Here is a 24,936-nt window from a genome sequence, read left to right on the forward strand (position 1 = left end):
TTCACAGAATCATACCTTTTAATTAACTTCCCAACCTCTATCACCATCCCTAGGCATGTCTGTCCGACTGACAGAACAGACACAACAGAGATAGTGGCACACTGGTGTACAGTTGGGAGGAAGTGGTCCTGGGAGTCCTCAACATTAATTTTAGAATTGGAAAGAAATGTATTTTGAGAGGAAAAATGAGGGGAGGCAATGTAAACTATAGGGTACAAACCTAAAGGGGGTCTAGGAACAGAAAGACTTGGGGTATATGAAGGTGACAGCGCAGATTGAGAAAGTAGTTAAAAAGGCATACAGGATCCTTTATAAATAGAAGCATAGAGTAAAAAAAAATCAAGGAAGTTATGATGAATCTTTATAAAACAACGGTTTGGTCTCAACTAGCGTATTCTGTCAAATTCTGGGAACCACACTTCAGGAAGGCCGTGAAGGTTTTAGAAATGGTACAGAAAAGATTAACAAGACTAATTCCAGAGGTGAAGGACTTTCGTTAAGTGAATAGACGGGGGCTATTCACTGAGGCTGTTCACCTCAGGGAAGAAAAGGTTGAGGGGAGATTTGATAGAGAGGTGTTCAAAATGAGGGGTCTGGACAGAGTAGGTTGAGAGAAACCGTTCCCATCAGTGAAATGATTGAGAATCAGAGATCACCTATTAAAGGTGACTGACAAAAAAAAACTAATGGCAATATGATAAAAAAAACTTTTTTTTGCACAGCGAGTGCTAAGGATCTGGAATGCACTGCCTGAGCAGGTGGTGGAGGCAGAATCAAATGTGGCTTTCAAAAGCAAATTGCATAAATGCCTAAAGAGAAAGTAACTGCATGACCACAGGAAAAGGGAATGGAGTGGGTCTAGCTAAGTTACTCATGGAGAAAACCAGCAAGGACGTGATGGGCCAAATGGCCTCCTGCATTACTGTAACCATTCAAATTTGCCTCCAGACCCCATGAAATCTCACAGCATCAGGTCAAACATGTGTAAGGAAACCTCCTGCTGATTACCACCTACCACCCTCATGTAATCTTCAATGTTGAATCACTGTTAGAAGAAATAGAATGTGCTCTGGGTGGGGACTGCAATATCCATCACCATGAGTGACCTGGTAGCACCACTGCTGACTGCATCGGCCAATTTCTGAAGGATATAGCTGCCAGGTTAAATCTGAGGGAAATCAGAAGAGAACCAACAAAAGGGAAAAACCTACTAGGCCTCTTTACTCACCTACATACCTGCACAGATGCATCTATCCATGACAGTATTGATTGGAATGACAACCTCACGCTCCCCAAACAAACAGAAAATAGACTTTGCCTTTCTATGCAATCAAAACTCTTCACAATTTCAATACCCTCTACTAATTCTCCACTTAGCCTGTTCCACTCTTTTGGGGGGATTTCAGATCTTTATTCAAGTTACAATTTTCGAACACAGGCATGATACACTTTCTATTACTTCAATGTCCTTTTTATAATTAGGTACCCAAAACTGTTAAGTACTCTTGACTGTGTCTTAAGCAACATTTTGTACAAGTGTTTTATTATTTCCTCAAAAAATATATTTAAATTGGCGAACTGCAACTTGCACATTTAAAAACCATGCTAACAATTTGTGGTTATTCTCCATCTTCCAAAGTGTTTGTTAACTGCATCCCATTTATGGACTCCAGAATCTCACTTTCAATCTAGGCAAGACTAACTAGCCTACAATTATCTGCCTTTTCCCTGGGACATGAGTGTGAACCTCAGCAGCACCCAGCTAACACCTTCTTGTGTCAGGCGTTTTCTCATCAGTTATGATGACAACATGTGCCTAATACAGGAACATACAGAGGATAGCTTTTGAGGTTGCAGATATCCACAACCAACATCACATGTTAGCATATTACCAACCACTTAATCAATGTCTTCCCCTTAGAGGTTTTGGCAAAAAAAGGAAGGGGCAAAAACAAGCAGAATATAAAGCATCCGCAAAGTAACTAACCTTATAAAACAATGGTTTGCACTGTACAATATTAAATCAGCTCGTTTTAACATCTATGCTCTCTTAATTGCAACTATTTCGAAGATGCATTTTAAAAAGCACAGGTCATACAAAAAAAATTGATTATCAGCCAAATAATGAAAAAAAACACAACAGCCAGCAGGTTAAAACAGGAGATGCCGACAAAACAAATGCAAGCAATATTATCACAACGGCCCGAACAATGGTAAATTACAGCAGAATAAATTTATTTTGACAGCTCTATTTCAGCCTTTCACTATGCAAATGTCATGTCACTATTCTCTCAAAGCAGCAAAAGCAAGTCAGTCAAACTGCACGCTGAGATATAGAATGAAACAATTGGACTATCATCAAAAATATCATCAGACTCCAGGGCTAGGAAGCTGTTCTGATGTCTTAGATTGCATCTGGGCTGTGAGCGTTTCTTAATGAATATTAAAATTATAATTATGATATAATGTGAATATTAATTTATAAAAGCCAGGTCACATCTATGTTAAGAGATTATCATTTCAGAAAATCCAGTTTTGTTCTCAAAACCAGTTCGCCATGCACTATTTATTCAATAATTCCCCCTTTACAATAGTACCCAAAAAATCCTTATACTTAAAAATTCTTAAGAGTTCAGTTGCAACACATCCAATACTAACTGTAAGCAGCTTTTTTTTCAGTTAGATTAATAGTGCTGGTTCTCTTAACCAAAGTAACGACTGCCTAAAAAATATCACCTTGTTTCACATTTTAAGTATGGTGAAGTACCTCGGAGTGCCACTTACTGTTTTGAAAGAACCTGATCTGTATTGCACTTTACGTATCTCTGAATTTTTGCCAAGACAGAGAGACTCTCTGACATAGCAATTAAAATGCCAGAGGCTCGAATCCAGAAGTCCCACCCCAAATCAGGCCCCCATCATTTCTGTGTGGGGTGAGGGTTGTAGTTTGCACATTCATGGTTCAGGGAGGCAATTGCACATGTTAAAGTGCAGCTGCCTTCAGCCTGATCTGATTTTTACTAGTGCGATGTCCAAAATAAAACTTGTACAATTTAGACCTAGCAGACGAAGGTCCAAATTTATTGGTGTTATTTGGAGTGGTAGGGTACTCTTTTGGAGAGGTAAGGTATCCTTTTGGATATAATCCTGAGGCACCTTTAGGAGAGGTCAGGTGCCCTTTGGAAGAGGGCAAGTGCCCTTTGGAGTTGTTAAAAGTAGACATGAATGTGTGCCAGAAATGCATAAATTCATTGGAGCTGTCAAAGGGAGCTGTCAAAGCATTTAAACCTCCGGCCCTTTAAATATTTGAAAAATCTGTCTGCAGTGTAAAAAAAAAATCAGTACTTGCTATTTCACTCTGCCTATTGGAATAAGCCTGAGGGGTACTATTATAGGATTAGTGCTACATGACTGATTTCATAACCTATCATTATCACAGTGGGGTTCCTGTCAGTTTTCAGATTTATTGACTGTTCAAAAGGCTTATAAAGTATTGGAAGTGGGACTATGAATACAAATGCTTGTTTTTATAAGGGATTAAGTTATATATGGTGAATGGGTTTTTAGTCAATGAGAGTGTTTATTTTAAATAGTGAATTAATCAATAGACACTTAAAAACTTTTTTTAATCTCAGCATGGGTCCTGAGGTCTTCCCATGGTGGATACTGGGTGAGTTGGCACAGAGGATATAAGTGGAAAGGGTAGTGGGTTGGGTAGGCAAGGGTTGGCACAGGGGTTCTAAAGAGCCATGGGGTGGGTAGAGGGTCATAGGTTGGCATAGAGGGTGTGAGGGGCCATGAGGGGTGGGTAGAGGGGCATAGGATGGCATTGAGGGCAAGGGGTGGGATGGGGATGTGGGGGGGAGGGGATGAGGGAATGTGATGGCTGGATTTCTGAGGCGGTCATTTTCCACAGCCCACCTTCACCCCTGGCACCCTCTGTGGCTGTTTCTGAACTCCTTCTGGGGCAGCAAACCCAACTCCCATTTTATCCCATCCTCCTGGAACCAATGTCCAACCACCCGGGTCACTTTTTCCAAGGTCAGGTTTGCGGAGCCGGGGATTGTCCTGACCTGGGAGCAAATATTCACGCCACAATGTCAAATTTGAACTGTAATTTAATGTTCTTTTACAGATTTTAGGGAAAAAAAATGTATATTCCAGCAGGGGAAACAAGCTTGTTTCACTTTTTGAATGCTGAGAGAACGAAAGGACATGGTAATGCTGTGAGAAAGTGGAGTTGAGGTAGAACTTTGGCCATGATCTTATAGAATGGCAGGGTAGGCTCGAAAGGTCTTATGGTCTATTCCTGCTCTTACTTCTTACAGTCTTATGTTATAATGCTGGGAAAAAAAAAACAGTGGAACTTCAAGGTAATTTACTGTGGCCAAACATGCTCTTGGGCTACCAGGCAATCTATATTCAGAAAATCTCACCAAACTGAAAATCCAACAGATTCTACCACAGACCCTGATCAAAACCCACGGAGTTGCTGGGCTTTATACGTCCAATATTTTTTATTCCCATAAAATGGCAACTCAGAGCATGTCCATCAATCCTTTTGGCCTTTTGCACTGGCTCACGAGTATATCACTCACTTTGAAGAGAAAAAAGTGTGTGTGCACATAGACTCATAGAAGTTTACAGCACAGAAGGGGACCATTCGGCCCATTGTGTTCATGCTGGTCAACAAAGATCTTACTACACTAATCCCATTTTCCAGCGCTTGGCCCATAGCCCTGGAGGCTATGGCAACGTAAGTGAATGTCTAAATACTTAAATGTTACCAGTGTTTCTGACTCAACCACCCTTTCAGATAGTGAGTTCCAGACTCCCACCACCCTCTGGGTGAAAAGATTTCTCCTCAACTCCCCTCTTAGCCTTCTACCTCTTACCTTAAATCTATGCCCCTAATCATAAACCACTCTACTAATGGAAAAAGCTCCTTCCTATCCACCCTATCTATGTCCCTTATAATCTTATACACCTCTATCTGGTCCCCTCTTAACCTTCGCTGCTCCAAGGAAAACAGCCCCAGCCTATCCAATCTTTCCTCATAGCTCAGACCCTCCAGCCCAGGCAGCACCCTGGTAAATCTCCTCTGCACCCTCTCCAGTGCAAGCACATCCTTTCTGTAATGTGGTGACCAGAACTGCACGCAGTACTCCAGCTGTGGCCTAACCAGCATTTTATACAGTTCCAGCATAACCTCCCTGCTCTTGTATTCTATGCCTCAGCTAATAAAGGCAAGTAGCCCATATACCTTCTTAACCACCTTATCTACTTGCCCTGCTACCTTCAGGGACCTATGGATATGCACACCAAGGTCCCTCTGATCATCAGTACTTTTCAAAGTCCTACCATTCGTTGTGTGAGCCCTTGTCTTGTTAGCCCTCCCCAAGTGCATTACCTCACACTTCACCGGGTTAAATTCCATTTGCCACTGCTCTGCCCACCTGACCAGTCCATTGATATCTTTCTGCAGTTTATGGCTACACTCCTCACTATTTACCACCCTACCAATTTTCATATCATCTATGAACTTCTTGATCATACCCCCTACATTTAAGTCCAAATCATTTATGTATACCACAAACAGCAAGGGCCCCAGCACCGAGCCCTGCGGAACCCTACTGGAAACAGACTCCCAGTCACAGAAACATCCCTCTACATCACCCTCTGCTTCCTGCCCCTCAGCCAATTTTGGATCCATCGTGCCACTTTGCCTTGGATCCCATGAGCTCTTACTTTCTTGACCAGTCTGCCATGAAGGACCTTATCAAAAGCCTTGCTAAAGTCCACGTAGACCAAATCAAATGCATTACCCTCATCAACACTCCTGGTTACTTCCTCAAAAAATTCGATCAAATTTGTCAAATATGACCTTCCCTTAATAAATCCATGCCAACTATCCCTGATTAATCCATGTCTCTCCAAGTGCAGATATATTCTGTCGCTCAGAATTCTTTCTAGTAACTTTCCCACCACCGAGGTTAGACTGACTGGCCTGTAATTTCCTGGTCTATCGCTTCATCCCTTTTTCAATAATGGGATAACGTTAGCAGTCCTCCAGTCCTCTGGCACCTCACCTGTGGCCAGAAAGGGATTGAAAATTACTGCCTGGGCCCCTGATATCTCTTCCCTTGCCTCCCTCAACATCCTGGGATACACCTCAGCCAGCCCTGTGGATTTATCAACTTTTAAGGCTGCTAAACCTGCTAGTACCTCCTCTCTCTATGTTAATTTACTCTAATATTTCACAGTCCTCCACCCTGATGTCTATACCTACCTCATCCTTTTCCATTGTGAAGACCGATGCAAAGTATTCATTGAGGACTGTACCCACGTCTTCCGGGTCCACTCACACATTACTTCTATGGTCTCTAACTGGCCCTACTCTTTCCTAGTTATTCTCTTGGTCTTAACATATTTAAAAAACCCCTTTGGGTTTTCCTTTATTTTACCCACCAATGCTTTCTCATGCACTCTCTTAGCTTACCTAATTTCCTTTTTAAGTGTCCCCTGCACTTTTTACACTCCTCCAGGGACTCTGCCAAACTGAGCCCTTGGTATCTGCCATAAGCCTCTCTTTTTTTCTTAATCCTAACCTTTACTTCCAGGGTTCTCTGGGCTTGGTTTCCGCTCCCCCCTCTCCCCCATTAGTCTTTACGGGAACGTATTTGCCCTGTACTCTCGCTTTTTCCTCCTTGAATGCCTCCCACTGCTCTGACACAGTTTTATGTGCAAATAGCTGCTCCCAGTCCACTTAGGCCAAATTGTATCTCATCTTAGTAAAATTAGCCTTTCCCCAGCTTAGAACTTTTATTCCCAGCCCAACCTTATCCTTTTCCATAACTATACTAAATATGAGTTACAGTCACTATCTCCAAAATGCTCCTCTACTGATATGAATTCCTTCTGCATGGGCTCATTTCTGAATATTAGGTCCAGAACTGGCCCCTCCCTTGTTGGGCTTTCTACGCACTGGCTAAAAAAAGTTCCCCAGGATGCAACTTAAGAATTTTGCTCCTTCCTTACCTTGCACAGTAAAACTATCCCAGTTAATATTTGGGTAGTTAAAATCCCCTACCATTACTGCCTTATTATTCTTACACTTCTTTGAAATTTGATTACATATTTGATCCTCCATCTCTCCCTGTTTGGGGGCCTATAGTACACACTCAACAGCGTGTTTGCCCCTTTTGTGTTTTTTACTTCTACCCATTTGGCCTCATTTGATGATCCTTCCAAGATATCATCCCTCCTCACTGCTATAATTGATACCTTGATCAATATTGTGACCCTCCCACTTCTCTTCTGTCCCCCTATCTCGTCTGAATACGCTATAACCAGGAATGTTGAGCTGCCAATCCTGCCCTCCTTTTAGCCAAGTCTCGGTCATAGTTATGATATTACACTCCCATGTGCCTATATGTGCCCTCAACTCGTCTGTCTTATTCCACAAGCTCCTTGCATTAAAATATATTCCATTTAGCCTTGTTAAATTCACTTCTTTCTTATCACTGCCTTCCAGACTTACTTACTAGTGTTTTAACTTCTAATTCCATCTCAGCTTATCTCCCCTCTGAACTACTTTTCAGGATCCTATCCATCCCCCCGCCAATTTAGTTTAAATCCGCCCCAACAGTGTTAGCAAACCTCCCCGCGAGAATATTGGTCCTGTTCCTGGTCAGGTGTAACCCGTCCAACTTGTACAGGTTCCACAGGCCCCAGAGACGATCCCAGTGCCCCAGAAATCTAAAGCCCTCCCTCCTGCACCATCTCTCCAGCCACGCATTCATCTGCCCTGTCCTTCTGTTCTTATACTCACAACTGCGTGGCACCATGAATAATCTGGAGATTACTACCTTTGGAGCCCTGCTTTTCAATTTCCTACCTTCCCTAAAGTCTGCTTGCAGGCCATCATTTCTCTTTCTTCCTATGTCACTGGTCCCAACATGGACCACAACTTCTGGCTGTTCACCCTCCCCTTTCAGAATGCCCTGCAGCCGTTCCGTGACATCCTTGACCCTGGCACCCAGAAGACAGCATAGCACCCTGGAGTCATGTCTAAGGCCGCAGAAGCGCCCCTCACTAATGAATCTCCTACCACTATTGCCCTTCCACACTTCTTCCTCCCCCCGCCCCGAGCAGCTGGACCACTCACCGTGCCACGCCCTTGGCTCTGGTCGGCCCCAACAGAGGAACCGTCACTCTCACCGGTTTCCAAGGCTGCAAAATGGTTTGTGAGCGGGGTGGGGGATTCCCTCACTACCTGTCTGGTCCCCTTCTTGTGTCTGGCGGTCAACCATTCCCTCTCTGCTCGCACTTCCTTAAGCTGAAGGGTGACCACGTCCTGAAACGTGCTATCCACGAACCTCTCAGCCTCGTGAAAGCACCGTGTTGCCCCCAGCTCCAGCTCAAACTCCAAAACCCGGAGCTCGAGTTGCTCCAGTCAGAGGCACCTCCTGCACACATGGTCATCCAGGCTGCCGGGAGGGTTCAGGGTTTCCCACATAGCTCAGGATGTGCAAATCAAGGGACTAAGCTCGCCAGGCATATCTTAACTAAATCGGATATGGACCCTTGCTTTTTATTTTATCCTTAACTCTTACTTGAGTATAGTCTAGATGCTAGATCCTCAAGATAGGCTAAATCTACTTTAAAAAATATATTCACTGTTCTTCAGCTGGTTCAACCCATGGTGGATAAGGAAAGAAGGGGTTTTGAACCACTATGCACAGGTGTGAATTGCCCGTGAGAGGACAGGGCATGTTTTCTACTGACTTGAGCACTACCCAGAACAGTTTTCACAGCCAACAAGTATAAGGGCATTGAATTCAAAAATGAACTCTGCCAAATCTAAAATCTCTTTCTGCTACTCAGTTTGATAATAAACCTTCCAGGCACCTTGCTGCTGGAAGCTAAAGCAGTTATCTGTGTCATATGCCATCGAGAAGGCAATAGTCTGAATGCACAGAATCTGAAAGGTTTCCGGAAACCTAGCTGAAAATACTGAAAAGCAGGCAGTATGGTAAAAGATGGTGACAACAACTCAAAATAAATAAAGCTATTAACCCACGGTAGAAAAACTTTTCTGCCTCGCAAACCTCAACTGAATCCTCTTCATCTTTTGGCTTCTTTCATTTTAATTGGGGTCACCACAATGCCAGATGATCACCCTTCTCCATCTCCTCTTGTCAGTCAACGCTGAGTTTAAATCTCTCTTGTCACCCCATCTTTCCATCCGGTCTTAGGCTTTCCTCTTCTTTTTCCTGGCAGTCCCATTTCCATCACTTGCCTCATCACACTTCCTCTCTCTCTCCGCAGCAGATGACAACACTATTTAAATATCTTCTCAACTACTTTCTTCGGTGTTCCCACAATTTTCACCAACTCCCTTTGTGCTGGTTCCTGATTTTGTCCTTTCCCATTACTCCACACATCTATCTCTGCTCCGCATATCATTAATATCCAGTCATTGTTCTCTTTTCTTGACATTGCCCAAGTTTCTGCACTATATAACAAAGCCATTCTCACACTGCCTTGTCAATTCTTCCTTTCAGTTTCAGTGACACTTTTCTATTATATATCATTCTACTGCACTTCTTCCAATTACTCCAACCAGAGCAAATCTATTCCTTAATTTCCTTTCCCGTACTTCCATCTCTGTCACAACTGACCGCAGGTACTTCGAACTACTCACCTTCTCCAAGTCTTCACTCATAATCTTTATACCTTCACTCTGATCCTCTTCCCTAGGCTCAAACTGACAGTCTATAAATTGGGTCTTTGGTCTACTCAGCACTATACGCCTGTCTTCCACAGCTTTTCTCCAGCTGAAAGCTGAATCTGTACGATGAAAACCTGCAATTGCTTTGAATATTATTCTATCACACTGTCCAATAGAGTTATCAGGTCATTTACAGGCATAAGACGGGAAAAAATTTACTTAAGGTTTCCTCAATATGATTTGCACTACAAGTTGAGGCTCCTGTCAAATTTTCCCTACCCACTCTCTAAAAGAAGCAATTTGCCTTCCAAGATAACTCCAACTAAAAGCACTCTTACACGAAAGCAAAATATTGCAGATGCAAGAAATCTGAAATTAAAATAGAAAATGCTAGAAAATCTCAGCAGGTCTGGCAGCATCTGTTCAGCAGTAAATAGAGTTAACGTTTCAGGTTGATGGCCTTCCAACAGGGAGATGGTGCCAACATCACTGGACTATAATCCAGCAGCCCTGGCTAATGCTCTGGGGATATGGGTTCAAATCCCACCATGACACATGGTGGAATCTAAATTCAATTAATAAACATGAATATAAAGCTAGTCTCTAGAACAGTCACCATGGCAACTTTCACTGATTGTTGTAAAAACCCATCTGGCTCACTAATGTCTTTTAGGGAAGGAAATCTTCCATCCCTACTTCGTCACACCTACATATGACTCCAGACCAACAGCTATGTGGTTGGCTCTTAACTGCCCTTAAATTGCCTGGCAAGCCCCTCAGTTCAAGGGTAATTAGGGATGGGCAACAAATGCTGGCCTTGCCAGTGATGCCCACATCCTTTGAACGAATAAAGAATTGGAAGAATTTGGAGATGTAACAGTTTTTAAGCAAGAGGAGAGGAGAAGGAGGGAAAGAGAGAACTAAAGGGAAGGTGTGTGACGGATGAAAGGCAGGAATGTTTTAATGGCAAAAGGGTTGGTGGTGCAAGGCAAAAGGGAGTGGCAACGGGATAAGTAATGAAACAAAAATTAGGTCAGAGGAGCTGCATGTCAACTGCAGAACCATCAGCTGCACCTGCTTTTGAAAAAAATAAGACTAGTGGTTATGGTCTGAAGTTAGTGAAATCAATGTTGAGTCCAGAAGGTTGTAAAGTGCCTGGCTGAAAGATGAGATGCTGTTACTCGAGCTTCTGTTGTGGTTCGTTGGAACAGTGTATGAGGCCAGGCTCAAAGCAGAAGTGGCATGAAGAATTAAAAGCGCTCTTATGTTGCCCTGGTGTTTGCCTCCTGTGTAAGTACAGCAACCTCTGGGTGCCATTCTCCTTTCAGATTTATAGTTGTGTGAAGGTCACATTCTGCTTTGCAGGATGATTTGTCAGTGGATACAAAAGGGACCAGCAGCCCACATATAATTCCTTGAAACTGGCTCCCATGTACACTTGTAGACTCAAATTTTAATGGGATTAAGGTCCCAGTGGTTCTTATAGCACAGGGTCAATTTCACTACATGGTGCAACCAATAGAAGTAAACATTTGTTTCTCCCATTGAGTGCACTCTGATAACATAAAATCAACCTAAAGCCAAGAATTCAGCATACTGGAACTCAAGCCTGAAAGTGACTCTGATCATCATGAATGCATAACTGGGTACTAACCCAGCGCATGATCAGGCAACCAGACATAAAATAATCTAAGCTGTATCTAGCAACATGTCTCCATACCTCTATGCAAAAGGAAACTAGCACTTTAATATTTTTTTAAAATTTGACCTCACATTTGTTTTAGAACTATTTCCCAGAAAAATGTCCCTACCACTTGCTCAAATCAAATCAGCCAGCTCAGCACTGGCTGGGGATCAAATTGGTGAAAGTCTCAGCTAGCTCAGAAAGGACGAGCCACAGAGAGACAAATCCTTGTGTCATTTTTAAATGATTTCCTTTATTTCTACTTAATGTTCTGAGTTTGAGCTCGAGTCTAAACAATTCAATAATAAAAATAGAAAATAGAAACACTATAAAAGGATCACAATAATGTAAGAGGGAAAAATGTAAAAACACAGAATATATCAGGTCTACTAACCACAATTTAAATGAATCCTTTAAGAATGAGCTTTTCAAGTGTAAACAAGGAGAAACAATCAGTGGTTATAATATCAATTGCTCCTCTGATTAACAGACATTGCTATCCTTCAAACACAGCAATTAATTGGTCTATTATGTATGAAAGCATCCGTCATTGCCTGAACTGAACAGCTCATTATCAGCAGGGTCTTGATGCCATACATTCTCATTGTCCTGAGAGATTATGAGACATCTTGCCCTTTAAGATTTCTTTTCATCTTTTCAATTGTCCAATGTTATACAATTGTACTTGATAGAAGCTGTAACAGTGAACACGATGCACATACATCTACGTCCTGTTCTGTCTCTTCAAACTGAAAATGCAAAGCTGTAAACTTCCAGCAAAGCCCTGTGGTTCGATCTGTTGTGCTGATGAGCAGCAGACTATAATTGCTAAAGACAATGGTAACCAACAGAGCAAACAGAGACTGGAGAGCATGGCACAGGAGCTGTTGCAATAGTTGTATTTTTAAAAGATCATTGTGAATCTTTGAATTATTTCGGGTCAGTTGGTCTGGCCTTACAGTGTAAGCACAAATGACAGCTTTTAATTTTTTTATAGCTGTCATGGATGTTTCCCCATGCAGACTCTGAGGGAAAGTCTGAACCAACGTTGTGAACAGCAAAGATGAAAGAAAAGGGGCAAAGAGTTTACAAAGAAGGAATTCATCTGTAAGAAGAAGAATCTGCTAATATATGGATTTCACATTTGTGAGGTGGGGAAAAGATAACAGATGGGATACTGCAATACCCCTGTGCTTAGCCTCCGACCTTCAGACTCCGTTTTTAAATCTGCATTCCGTGTGCTGAAGAAAGCTGGTAGTAAGGATGAAGCTGTGTGCATGTTTACTGCTATTTCGTAAGTAGGTTCTTTGATGTACAAATTGTAGTATTTTATTTAAAAATCAACTTGCGCTGTTGGTGATTCTTAATGCACTTTTTTGCCAAGTAGCATGTTGCATATCAGTCTGTTTAAACAGTATCTTAGCCATTTTAAAATATTTCCATTTGTATTTTGATCCCTAACACTCAGCCCTGCTTTGCTGGCAGACAATAAAACTCTTGACAGGCAATGCCATTTAATATCTCGTACTATTTGCATTCCTAAAAATAATCAAAAAAACCACAAGTGTACTATATAAACTTGTCAACTGCTTGGGAAAGATTTTTGAGTAAAATGAATTTAAGTCAAAAGGTACACATTTACTTTTACCCTACCACACGCTTAATCTATAAAATAACCATTATATATGGCCAGGTTAGGTAATTAACAAAATTCTCTGTTCATAATTCAGTTGACCACACCCATTACAAAAACAAAATAATTACCACACATTTTCAAATTATATAACCTAATTTTGTACTGAATGCACCTACAAGCCCCTACAGTCTGTTACATCAGCATACCATGTTATGCTTGCGGGCATAAAAAAAATATTTGTCCTCAAATTTGCAGAGGGAAATATAGAACTATCATATAACTAAGATCAGAATAGCAACTATTACAGGAGTGTCTTGCTCTCATTAAAACTTCACATGTAGATATGCAAAGCTTGTCTTCAGAAATAATCAGCCGATAACAGTAAATTTTTATTGCACAATAATTTTATCTATTCTGCTTTGACATCCTTCTTTTAAAACACAATAATACCTTGTAAAATTATATACTTTTATTCTTGGTGATGGGGGAGCAGAAAAGGTTGAAAAATCAATGGTCCCAGACTAGACAGAAATCATGTTGTGTTGCTGCATGCATACCAGTGAATAAGGCTGACCAAATCTTCATGATGCTTTACCTGACTCATTCGGCTGGTTTATCTAACTTGCCCTTTCGTTGCTGTTTCTGTTTGGCTGCCCCAACAGTTAGTGTGATGTCCATTCTACTCCCTCAAGATCATGTTACCTACTGTGGTTCCACTGTCCATTCCTGGCTTTACTAGATCTCATACCAGATTGAAACAGCAAATCACATATATAAAATCTAGGGAAAACAACTGTCTGGTTGCACTGAGACGGAAGAGTCAGACTTGTTGGATATTTCTAAAAGCTCCTTAAAATAAAATATTGCTTCAAATAATATGCGGGATTACTTAAATCAAACGTACTCCAAAAAAGCAAAGTTTTTCACTTAAAAAGTACAAAAGCAGAAGTTGTTAATGAAACTAAACATACAATTAAAAAAAGCACTAAGTATTTTCTCTCAGTAGCTTAGTGGCAAGTACACTGTCCAGTTGGTATTGAGCTATACACAATCGGAAAAATTCAGGTTTGTTCCCTACTGTGTTGAACCAACTGATCTTAGCCAAAGCCGAGGTGAGAATGTAACAAGGGAAAAAATGATTGGCTAAGGCAAACTCTTCCTATAGACTGCAGTGAACCACCTCTTGGACAGTGCACCTGAGCACATGTGGAGAATTATTAGGCTCAACTGAGATGCACTCTATAGTTAAATACATTCCTGATGTTGTTGTCCATGTTTAAGTATGGAGTTTAAGTAAAATCTAACCATTGCCCCTTGACATTCAATGGCATTACCATCGCTGAATTCCTCACCATCAACATCCCGGTGGTTACCACTGACCAGAAGCTGAACTGGACTAGTCATATAAATACTGTGGCTACGTGGTGAATAACTTAGCTCCTGACTCCCCAAAGCCTGTCCACTATCTACAAAGCACAGATCACGAGTGTGATGGAATACTCTCCACTTGCCTGGATGAGTGCAGCTCCAACAATACTCAAGAAGTTTGACACCATCCAGGACAAAGCAGCCCGCTTGATTGGCACCCCATCCACATTCAATCTCTCCACCACCAACATACAGTGCCAGCAGTGTGTACCATCCACAAGATGCACTGCAGGAACTTACCAAGTCTCCTTAGACAGCACTTTCCAAACCCATGACCACTACCATCTAGAAGGACAAGGAGAGCAGACACATGCAAGTTCCCCTCCAAGTCACTCACCCCATCCTGACTTGGAAAAATATCGCCGTTCCTTCACTGTCACTGGTCAAAATCCTGAACTCCCTTCCTAACAGCACTGTGGGTGTTCCTAAACCACATGGACTGCAGCGGTTCAAGAAAGCAGTTCACTACCACCTTCTCAGGGGCAATTAGGGATGGTCAATAAATGCTGGCCTAGCCAGCAATGCCCACATCCCATAAATGAACAAAAAAAAATAGCTGTACTTCCAGGAGGCTACAAATAGCTATTGAACTATATCTCCGCCTGAGCCATTAGGTTCATGAGTGGAATATAAAAGGAAGATAGGGAAATCCAAGAATTTTGAGTATTCCAAAAGTATTAAAATCCTGGGATTGTCACTTTTTAAAGCAACTGGGGAAATAACATTATTACACTAATGGAACAGCACGCAAAATAGAAAGACAATGTTCACAGTTTAAGAATCATCTTCTCTGGACTGAATTCTGTTCTGCACAAGTTCTAACAATGAATGATGAAAAGATTGAATGGGGTTAAAGACACTCATTTTATAATGTTTGCTTAAACATGGCTAATTTCCATCCTGGCTCTCTCTCTCTCTCGGACTGCTGTGATTCTAACCCACGTCTGTACCTTGAGTTTGACTTCCGCAATGGCTTAATAATGGACCCCTAATCTCCACCATCTACAAATAATCAAGAATGCTGCAGTCTCTGTCCTCTCACACACAAAAATACCACAATTACATCTGCTGACTTTGCATACTCCAAAATAATCAATTGTCAGACTCTTGTCCTTGTATTCAAATCACTCCATGATCTTACTTGTGTTCTATCTCTTTAATCTCCTCCAGTTACACATAACTGCATGCCAGCCCTCTGACATAAAATTACTCCTCAGTCCTCTGGCTACTCTGCTCTTGCCTTCTGGAACCTCCTGGAGTGAGTTGAGGAGCAAAGCTTATGGATTTAAAATAATAGGCAATGGAGGGAAAATAAGGAGAAATTATTTCACACAGAGATTTGTAATAACATGGAACAGACTACCCAAAAGGTTGGTGGAGTCAGATTCAATTGGAACTTCCAAAAGGCAATTGGACATATAATTGGAACAGGATTAATTTGCAGGGTTACGGGGAAGAAGCTGGGATGTGGTAATAAATTGGGCAGCTCTTTCAAAAAGCCTACACAAGCATAAAGTGTTGAACAGCTTCTATCTGTACTATTAAACTATCTGCCTTGTCATCCCAATATTTCAAAAGTCTTCTCTTTGACTCTGCTTTTATCTCCCTGAGAGAGCCGTGAAACAGTGTGCAAGGGACACAACAGAAATGTAAGTCGTTGTATATGCTTTTGGCAAATAATTATTCTTTGTGAAGCATCAGAGACAACACACAGATTTATTTGCAATTCTTCTAGCTTCCAAGTATCACAAATCACTACTACTTTAAAACAGCCATAATTGGTGATAAAACTGCTATAAAATCATCCCAAGCTGTGCCCTTGGTACTATTCCATACATGGTGCCTGAGCATAGACTGTACTTCAATGCTATACAAGTGTACAGATAAAGTCACAACCAGAAAGTAAATGCTTACAGATGAAACACAATAACTTCATGCAGTAGCCACCAAAAAAAGCAAATATTCATTGCGATGTGGCATATCCTTCAAATCTCTTCATTTATCACACAAAGTATACATTTGCTTAGAACTTCCAAAAATCACAAAGCTATGTTTGCAATCTAAGAGGCAGAGATAAAGAACTAGCATGCGATCAGGGGCTCAGCAGATTGATTGAGAAGGAAGCAGGAAGAAGTTAAGACCCCTGTGGAGAACATGGGATGAAAGCAAGCAATAGTGACAGGGAGAGAACCAGTGACGTAGCAAGACTAACGTAAAAGATGTCTTAAAAGCTGGTCCTGCAATTTCCAGCACTTTCTCCCCCATAATAGATAATTGCTCTAAATCAGTAGGGAAGCCTAAATAACTGACAAAAATAGTTTGGCATAGAAAGCGAATATATGAAGCATCATCGAACCATTTAATTTTGAGGTAGAGGGCAGCTAATTTATCTCAGAAACATTATTCATCACATTGCAGTCAAACATTCTCTACCGCTTGACTATTTCTACCTCAGACTTCCAGCACAGGCTCCTTAATGGTTTCTATGATTTGCAATAGATTTCAAATGTCATTGGTGGGGAATGCTGCATGGTCAGGGGTGCTGTATTTTAGATGAGACATTAAACCGAGGCCCTGTCATCCTGCAGTGGTGTATGTAAAATATTCCATGGCATTACTTACGGAAAAGAAGGAAGTTTTCCCAAGTGCCATGGCCAACTTTCCTCCGTGAACCATCATTACCAATGAGAGATTATCTGGTTATCCATTCATTGGCAGAAGCGACTTTGTTGTGCATATACTGCCTGCCACATTTACCAATCTAAAAACACTAATTAACGGTAATCCACTTTTGTACAATACTCTGGGACACCATGGAGCTGTGATAAATGCTGTATAAATGCAAATGCTTACATATAAACATTTTTGTGTGCATTTGTATGCCACAATAAATACGTTATAAAAGCGATCACACAGTAGGCATGCTAACGAGAAATTACATTTAATATTATGCTAAATCATTAGCAACTTGCAAGTGGATATTTTTCTGGTGTTTTGACTTTAAGTCGAAAGTACTTTGCCAGTGTCACAAACCAACAATTCATCAATTTAGTTTTCTAAAGCGCAGCCTTTTTGTCAGCCTTGCCATCAGCTTTATTTGTTTTCCAACTACTTTGGCTGTTACATTGGCCAGTGCAATATCAAATCCCTGTTTTATGGGCTGTGCACTTCATTTAATATAAAGAAAGTAGCAGTTACAACAGACGTTACAATAAAATTAAAGCACAAAACGTTTTCAAAAACAGTTAGCTTCTTTATACCTACAATAACGTGCAATGCAGAAAATGCAATGCATACTTTACATTAAAAGTATGGATAATTACATTGATCTTCAACTTCTATCACGGGCACCAACACCAGCTAGTACCATCCTCAAATCTGGCAAGAAATCTATAAAGCTGCAAATTGAGACCGAGATAAAATAGCAATAAGGCTCCACACATTATTTTGATATTGCTGAAAAGAGAGACAAGTTGCCAAAGCTTTTCACCTTGCACTCATCAAGGCATAAGTAACAATGCCAAATTTCAAACGATAACAGTAATAAGTTTGAAATTTGGCATTCTTGCATTTGTCCAGATGAGCGCACGGAGAAAAGCTTCGATAACACGCTTCCCTTTTCAGCAATATTCAAATTCTATGCTATGTTGCTTGAGTGAAAATACGACTAAGGACTCAGATAAACTGATCTTTTATTCATTTATTCATTCATCAATGTCAGCATTTATTGCCCATCCTAATTGCCCTTGAGAAGTTGGTGGTGAGCTGCCTTCTTGAACCACTGCAGTCCATGTGGTGTAGGTTCATCCACACTGCTGTGAGGGAGGGAGTTCCAGGATTTTGACACAACAACAGTGAAGGAACGGCAATATATTTCCAAGTCAGGATAGTGAGTGACTGGGAGGGGAACTTTCAGGTGGTGGTGTTCCCACCTTCTGCTGCCCTTGTCCTTCAAGATGGTAGCCATCATGGGTTCGGAAGGTGCTGTCAAAGAAGCCTTGGTGAGTTTCTGCAGTGCATCTTGTAGATGGTACACACTTCTGCCAATGTGCGTTGGTGGTGGAGTGAGTGAATGATTGTGGAAGGGATGTCTATCAAGCAGGCTGCTTTGTCCTGGATGGTGTCAAGCTTCTTGAGTGTTGTTGCAGCTGCACTCATCCAGGCAAGTGGACAGTACCCCATCATACTCCTGACTTGTGCCTTGTAGATGGTGAAGAGGCTTTGGGGAGTCAGGAGGTGAGTTACATGCCGCAGGATTCCTAGCCTCTGACCTGTTCCTGTAGCCACAGTATTTATATGGTTAGTCCAGTTCAGTTTCTGGTCAATAGTAACTGCATTTCCCGCCCCCCCACCTCCCCTGCCGCCAGGATGGTGATAGTGGGAGATTCAGCGACGGTAATGCCATTGAATGTCATGGGGCGATGGTTAGATTCTCTCTTCTTGGAGATGGTCATTGCCTGGCACTTGTGTGCCACGAATGATACTTGCCACTTGACAGCCCAAGCCTGGATATTGTCCAGGTCTTGCTGCATTTGTCCATGGACTGCTTCAGTATCTGACGAGGCGTGAATGGTTCTAGGCATTGTACAATCATCAGTGAACATCCCCACTTCTGACCTTATGATGGAAGGAAGGTCATTGATGAAGCAGCTGAAGATGGTTTGGCCGAGGACACCACCCTAAGGAACTCCTGCAGTGATGTCGTGGAACTGAGATGATTGACCTTCAACAACCACAACCATTTTCCTTTGTGCTAAGTATGACTCCAACAGGCAGAGAGTTTTTCCCTTGATTCCCATTGACCCCAGTTTGCTAGGACTCCTTGATGTCATACTCAGTCAAATGCTGCTTTGATGCCAAGGGCAGTCACTCTCACCTTACCTGTAGAATTCAGCTCTTTGTCCATGTTTGAACCAAGGCTGTAATGAGGTCAGGAACTGAGCAGCCCTGGCAGAACCGAAACTGAGCGTCAGTGAACAGGTTATTGCTAATAAGTGCCATTTGATAGAACTGTTGATGACCTCTTCCATCACTTTATTGATGATTGCGAGTAGGCCGATGGAGCAGTAATTGGCCAGGTTGGATCTTTCCTACTTTTTGTGCACAGGACACAACTGGGCAAATTTCCACACTGTCAGGTACATGCCAATGTTGTATCTGTACTGGAGTAGCTTGGCTGGGGAGCATGGCAAGTACTGCAGCACAAGTCTTCGGTACTATTGACAGAATATGTCAGAGCCCATAGCCTTTGCAGCATCCAGTGCCTTCAACCATTTCTTGATATCATGTAGAGCCAATCAAATTAGCTGAAGACTAGCATCTGTGATGCTGGGGACCTCCAGAGGAGGACAAGATGGATCATCCACTCAGCACTACTGGCTGAAGATTGTTGCAAATTCTTCAGCCTTATCTTTTGCACTGATGTGCTGGGCTCCCCCATCATTGAGTATGGGGACATTTGCAGACCCTCTTCCTCCAGTGAGTTATGTAATCGTCCACCACCATTCATGATTAGATGTGGCAGGGCTGTAGAGCATAGATCTTATCCGTTGGTTATGGAATCGCTTAGCTTTGTCTATCACTTGCTGCTTCAGCTGTTTGGTGTGCAAGTACTCCTGTGTTATAGCTTCACCTCATTTTTAGGTATGCTAGCTGCTACTCCTGGCATGCCCTCCTGCACGCTTCATCGAACCAAGGTTGATCCCCTGGCTTAGTACTAATGATAGAGCGAGGGATATGCCAGGCCACAAGGTTACAGATTGTGGTTGAGTACAATTCTGCTGCAGGTGATGGCCCACAGTGCCTCTTGGATGCCTAGTCTTGAGTTGCTAGATCTGTTCGAAATCTATCCCATTTAGCACAGTGGTGGTGCCACACAACACGATGGAGGGTATCCTCAATGTGAAGATGGGACTTTGTCTCCACAATGACTGTGCGGTGTTCACTCCTCCTGATACTGTCATGGACAGATGCATCTTTAGCAGGCTGGTTGTTGAGGATGAGATCAGGTATGCTTTTCCCCCTCGTTGGGTTCCTCACCGCATCTATATCATAATCTACATTTATTCTTATGGACAGTGACTGACTTTAATATTAGTAGTATTTCATTGAAGGAATTTTGGTGTTTTGGACTGGAAATATTTCACACAGAAATGCTACTTAATCGGCCATGTTGTGTCACGCACTTCATTCACCGCTCCCAACAGAGAGGACAGTATCACAATATGATCAGCTCTTAACAATGTACTACACCCTCACTGAAAAAAAAAATCACAAACTGTGATTATAACTAGTACATATATGAGTGCCCTCTCATTCTCAATCCTCTCACGAGTAGTAACAATTTCTCCCTATCTACTCTGCCCTGACCCCTCATGATTTTATAGCGGTACCAGAGCGTGTTTGACTCTATTCTTACTCAGAAATATTTCGAACCCTTCCGACATAAACTGCCAGCCATTGTCAGCCACCAACACCTCTGGTAACCATAAATTGCATATCAGGGTTGTGATAGGACATTCTCCAATGGCCTAGAAGAGTGAAGCTCCAGCAACTTTCAAGAAGCTCAAAACTATCCAGGTCAAAGTAGCCCACTTGATTGATATCCCATCGATCAACTTAAAACCATTCATTCCCTCCACCAATGGCAGCACTGCACACCAAATACATGATGCACTGCAATGACTTGCCAAGCCTCCTTTGACAGCACCTTCCAAGCCTGCAACTTCTTCAACCTAGGACAAGTATATGGGAACACCATTACCTTAAAGTTCCCTTCCAAGTCACCCACTATCCTAACATTGGAACTGTATGGCATTTCTTCATTATCACTAAGTCAAAATCCTGGAGCTCTTTCCCTGGGAGCACTCTGCGTTCGAGAAGGTGGTAACGAGCTGCCTACTGGAACCACTACAGTCCTTGTGGTAAAAGTTTATCCAATTAGGGATGGGCAATAAACACTGGCCTTGTAAGCAACGCCCACACTGCATGAATGTATTAATTCAACCTTTATAGCACTGCCAGCCCAAAAAAATTGTCAAGTTTATCAAATACATGAGAGGTGTACGCAGATAACTAAAAACAAACTATGCTGGAGATCTGAAATAAAAACAAAGTGCTGGAAAAACTCAGCAGGTCTGGCAGCATCTGTGGAGAGAGAAACAGAGTTAATCTTTCAAGTCCAATATGACTCTCTGCCGAGGATGAAAGCAAAATACTGCGCATGCAGGAAATCTGAAATGAAAACAAAAAATGCTGGGAAAACTCAGCAGGTCTGGCAGCATCTGTGGAGAGAGAAACAGAGTTAATGCTCTGAAGAAGCGTCATACAGACTTGTATGGTGACAGACCTGCTGAGTTTTTCCAGCATTTTCCTTTTTTATTATGATTCTCTCCCTAGGTGCACTCTGGTGAACTTTTCATATTGGGCTCAAAATGTTAACTCTGTTTCTCGCTCCACAGATGCTGACAAACCTGCTGAGTTTTTCCAGCATTTTCTGTTTTTATAACTAAATGCAGTTTTTCTCAGCAATCATTTAAGCGTGTTTGCCATAGTTATGCTTTTATTCCACTTAAGCTCCAACATCGCATGAAAATCACGGAAATTCATATGCTCTATTTTTATTCTCTTGTAATAGTTTAGTTCTTGCAAGTAACCTATTTCAATCTTCATTCTCTCATATCTTTACCTCACTGTTAAATTCCACTTGATTGTTCTCTCTTGCTTTTCTTTCCTCTTTTTGTTTGACCTCACAAGTTATTTTCCAGACCACCAAATCAGTTAACAAATAATATGTTTGAGCTACCTGCTGATGTGATTCTGATTGAACAAGACGGTTGGCTGTGATTAAAAGCAGTGCAGTTTCATTCACTCTTTGAATTGCTCTTAATCTTGGGGATGAGCTGACAAATTACCTGCAGAGGGCACCATTTGGATTCATGTGCTACCATTTCATAATGCAGTGCAGCAATATACTGCACAAGCTGGCCTTTTTTTATTCTGGTGCTTCCTTTACAGCTCATGTTATTATTTTCATATCATTATTTTATCATCTTTTCAACTTTCCAATCATAGTATCTTATTCTCCCTTTTTGGTAGCAATATAGCTAGTGTTAAGCTCCTAAACAATCAAATCAAATCAGCCAAGGCTAAAGGACCTGGAAACAGCATAAAACTGGTGAGAAAGCTATGAAGATGTACAGATTGATATTAGGGCAAGTGGCAAGATTCACTTTTTTTTAAAGTAACCAGAATGTGCAATTGAAAGCTGCTAGCTCCAGTATTCCTCCCTTATCTCACAGTATTTCTGAAACTTTCCCTCTTCAAAATTATCAATGAACAATTTTTGTAAAAAGAAAATTTGATGTAAGCGAGCAACCTATTAGGGGCATCAACGAAATTTTTCAAAAAGCTGCTTAGCCAGATTTTGTGGTCAGCAGAGGACAAGCGGTGCTTGCCGATTATTACAATTATAGCTTCATCATGGACATTTAATACGCTTTAATTGGCAAGTTATGGTCATTAGGAGTCCAATACAGCACAGCATCCTCTACAAGGGATCTGTGGCTTGTGTGGACAAGGCAAGTAAAAACATGCTCTGAAGAAGAGTCATATGAACTTAAAACGTCAACTCTGATTCTCTCTCCACAGATGCCGTCAGACCTGCTGAGTTTTTCCAACATTTTCTGTTTTTGTTTCAAGCAAAAACATGTCTCTTCAACCCATCAGATTGAAGAATCCTTATCCAAGCAGGCTGAGTGTAAACCAGGATGTGTTATTTTAAATACTTATATATGTTGGGAACACCGTCACCTGAAGTTCCCCGCCATGTCACATATCCTGATCTACAGATATATTACCACTCCTGCACTTTTACTGTGTCAAAATCTTTGAACTCCTTGCCAAACTGCAAGTCTTACAGCAGTTCACGAAGGTGGCTCATGACAACCTTCTCAAAGGCAGTTAGTGATGGGCAGCAAATGCTGGCCTTGACAGTGACGCCCACATCCCATGAACAAATTTTAAAAACTTAATTCAATGCCAAATCATGTACATGAAGTGAAATAAAGGGTAGGAAAGAAGGATGGGATTAAGACATAGAAAGTTTTTAAAAATTTTCACTTCAATTTAAAAAAAAACAATATTAAAATGCAAAGGACTGAGACTCTACACTTGCAATAGTTCACTTTCAGTGCCAGAGAGGTTGTCTGGCAGTAATCAAGAAATATTACCCACTTAAAAATTCACTTACACTTGAACAGACCAGCCCTAACTTTTTCTGGTGTAGGGTAAATCATGGGTAAGTACCACAAATTCGTACCCTTACAGAATTCCAATGTCAAGTCTACCAGCCGAGATGATGCAATGCAGCTTGTGAGGAGTTGGGCAAATTAGACAGCAACTTCCAGGTTTCCGTGTTTACACATGTGCGAATGCCAGAAATTGTCGTCCGAGTTGGACATAATAATGGAGAGCACTGATAAGACTTTTCTTCTATAAAAGAAGTTTGCAATTAATATGAGGTTGAATGGACATTTTATCACACTTAGATGTTTGCAATCTCTGCTCCACTGAGATAGCTGGTCAGTGGGCAGCAACAGGAGCACTACAACTGGACTCAGTGTCTCTAGGCTGACACTGGGGATTGGGAGGAACTCAGATGGAGTTGCAACTCCTGATTGCTGCTGCTAAGTGTGCATTAAAAGACATGACATGAGAACATGTTTCAGCTTGGCTATAATGCATTCCAAAGGCAAATAGGAACTTACAAAAAGAAGCATTAAAAGCAACAAGCTCATCAGTTTCAACCTGCTCAGCAGGCAGTGCAATTTCATGCATCTTCCTTCCTAAGAGCTGGTAATCCTAACCGTTGACACAGACAAGCAAAGCTACAGTCAGTTTCAGAAAATTGTTCCCCAACTCCATGTAAGGTATGATAGAGAATGTCATGGTTATCCATAAAGCAACACTATGGACCAAACCTAAATGCAATACACCAAAGCCAAAGTATCAAATTCTTATATTACTTAAGTATTTGGCTTTTGGTGTTGAACTTCACGTATTTAGCTAGATTTCCAAAAATCCTATTTGTTTATCCTATGACTATCTCGCATTGTCCGTGAACCTTTAACAACTACCCAAGACTTTCCCTGCACTTAATTTAAAGGGCACCCATGCATTGAGTTATCATGCCTGAAGTTGCCTAGCCCAACGTAGGCGGCAATGTCATTTCACAAGGAAAAAATGTATCATTCACTTTAACTTAATTAAATCAGCTGACAATCTAATAGTCTCCTCCTTATTGCCAATCTATGCAAATACTTTTGCATCTACACCTGAAGACTTAATTACAGAAGTTGCAAAAAAAAATTCCAAATGGTGGAAAGCTGAAATGAAAATAGGAAATGCTGCAAATATGCATCACGTCTATCAACATCTGAAAAGGGAAAAACATAC

General features: G+C 41.5%; 1 protein-coding gene across 1 annotated transcript in view; it reads right to left on the minus strand.

Moving 5' to 3' along the window:
- Positions 1 to 24,936, minus strand: part of aven (apoptosis, caspase activation inhibitor) — an 87,602-nt gene that overhangs the window by 48,810 nt on the left and 13,856 nt on the right. The window lies entirely within an intron of this gene.

This window comes from Carcharodon carcharias, chromosome 20 (assembly GCF_017639515.1).
Source record: "Carcharodon carcharias isolate sCarCar2 chromosome 20, sCarCar2.pri, whole genome shotgun sequence".
NCBI lineage: Eukaryota > Metazoa > Chordata > Chondrichthyes > Lamniformes > Lamnidae > Carcharodon > Carcharodon carcharias.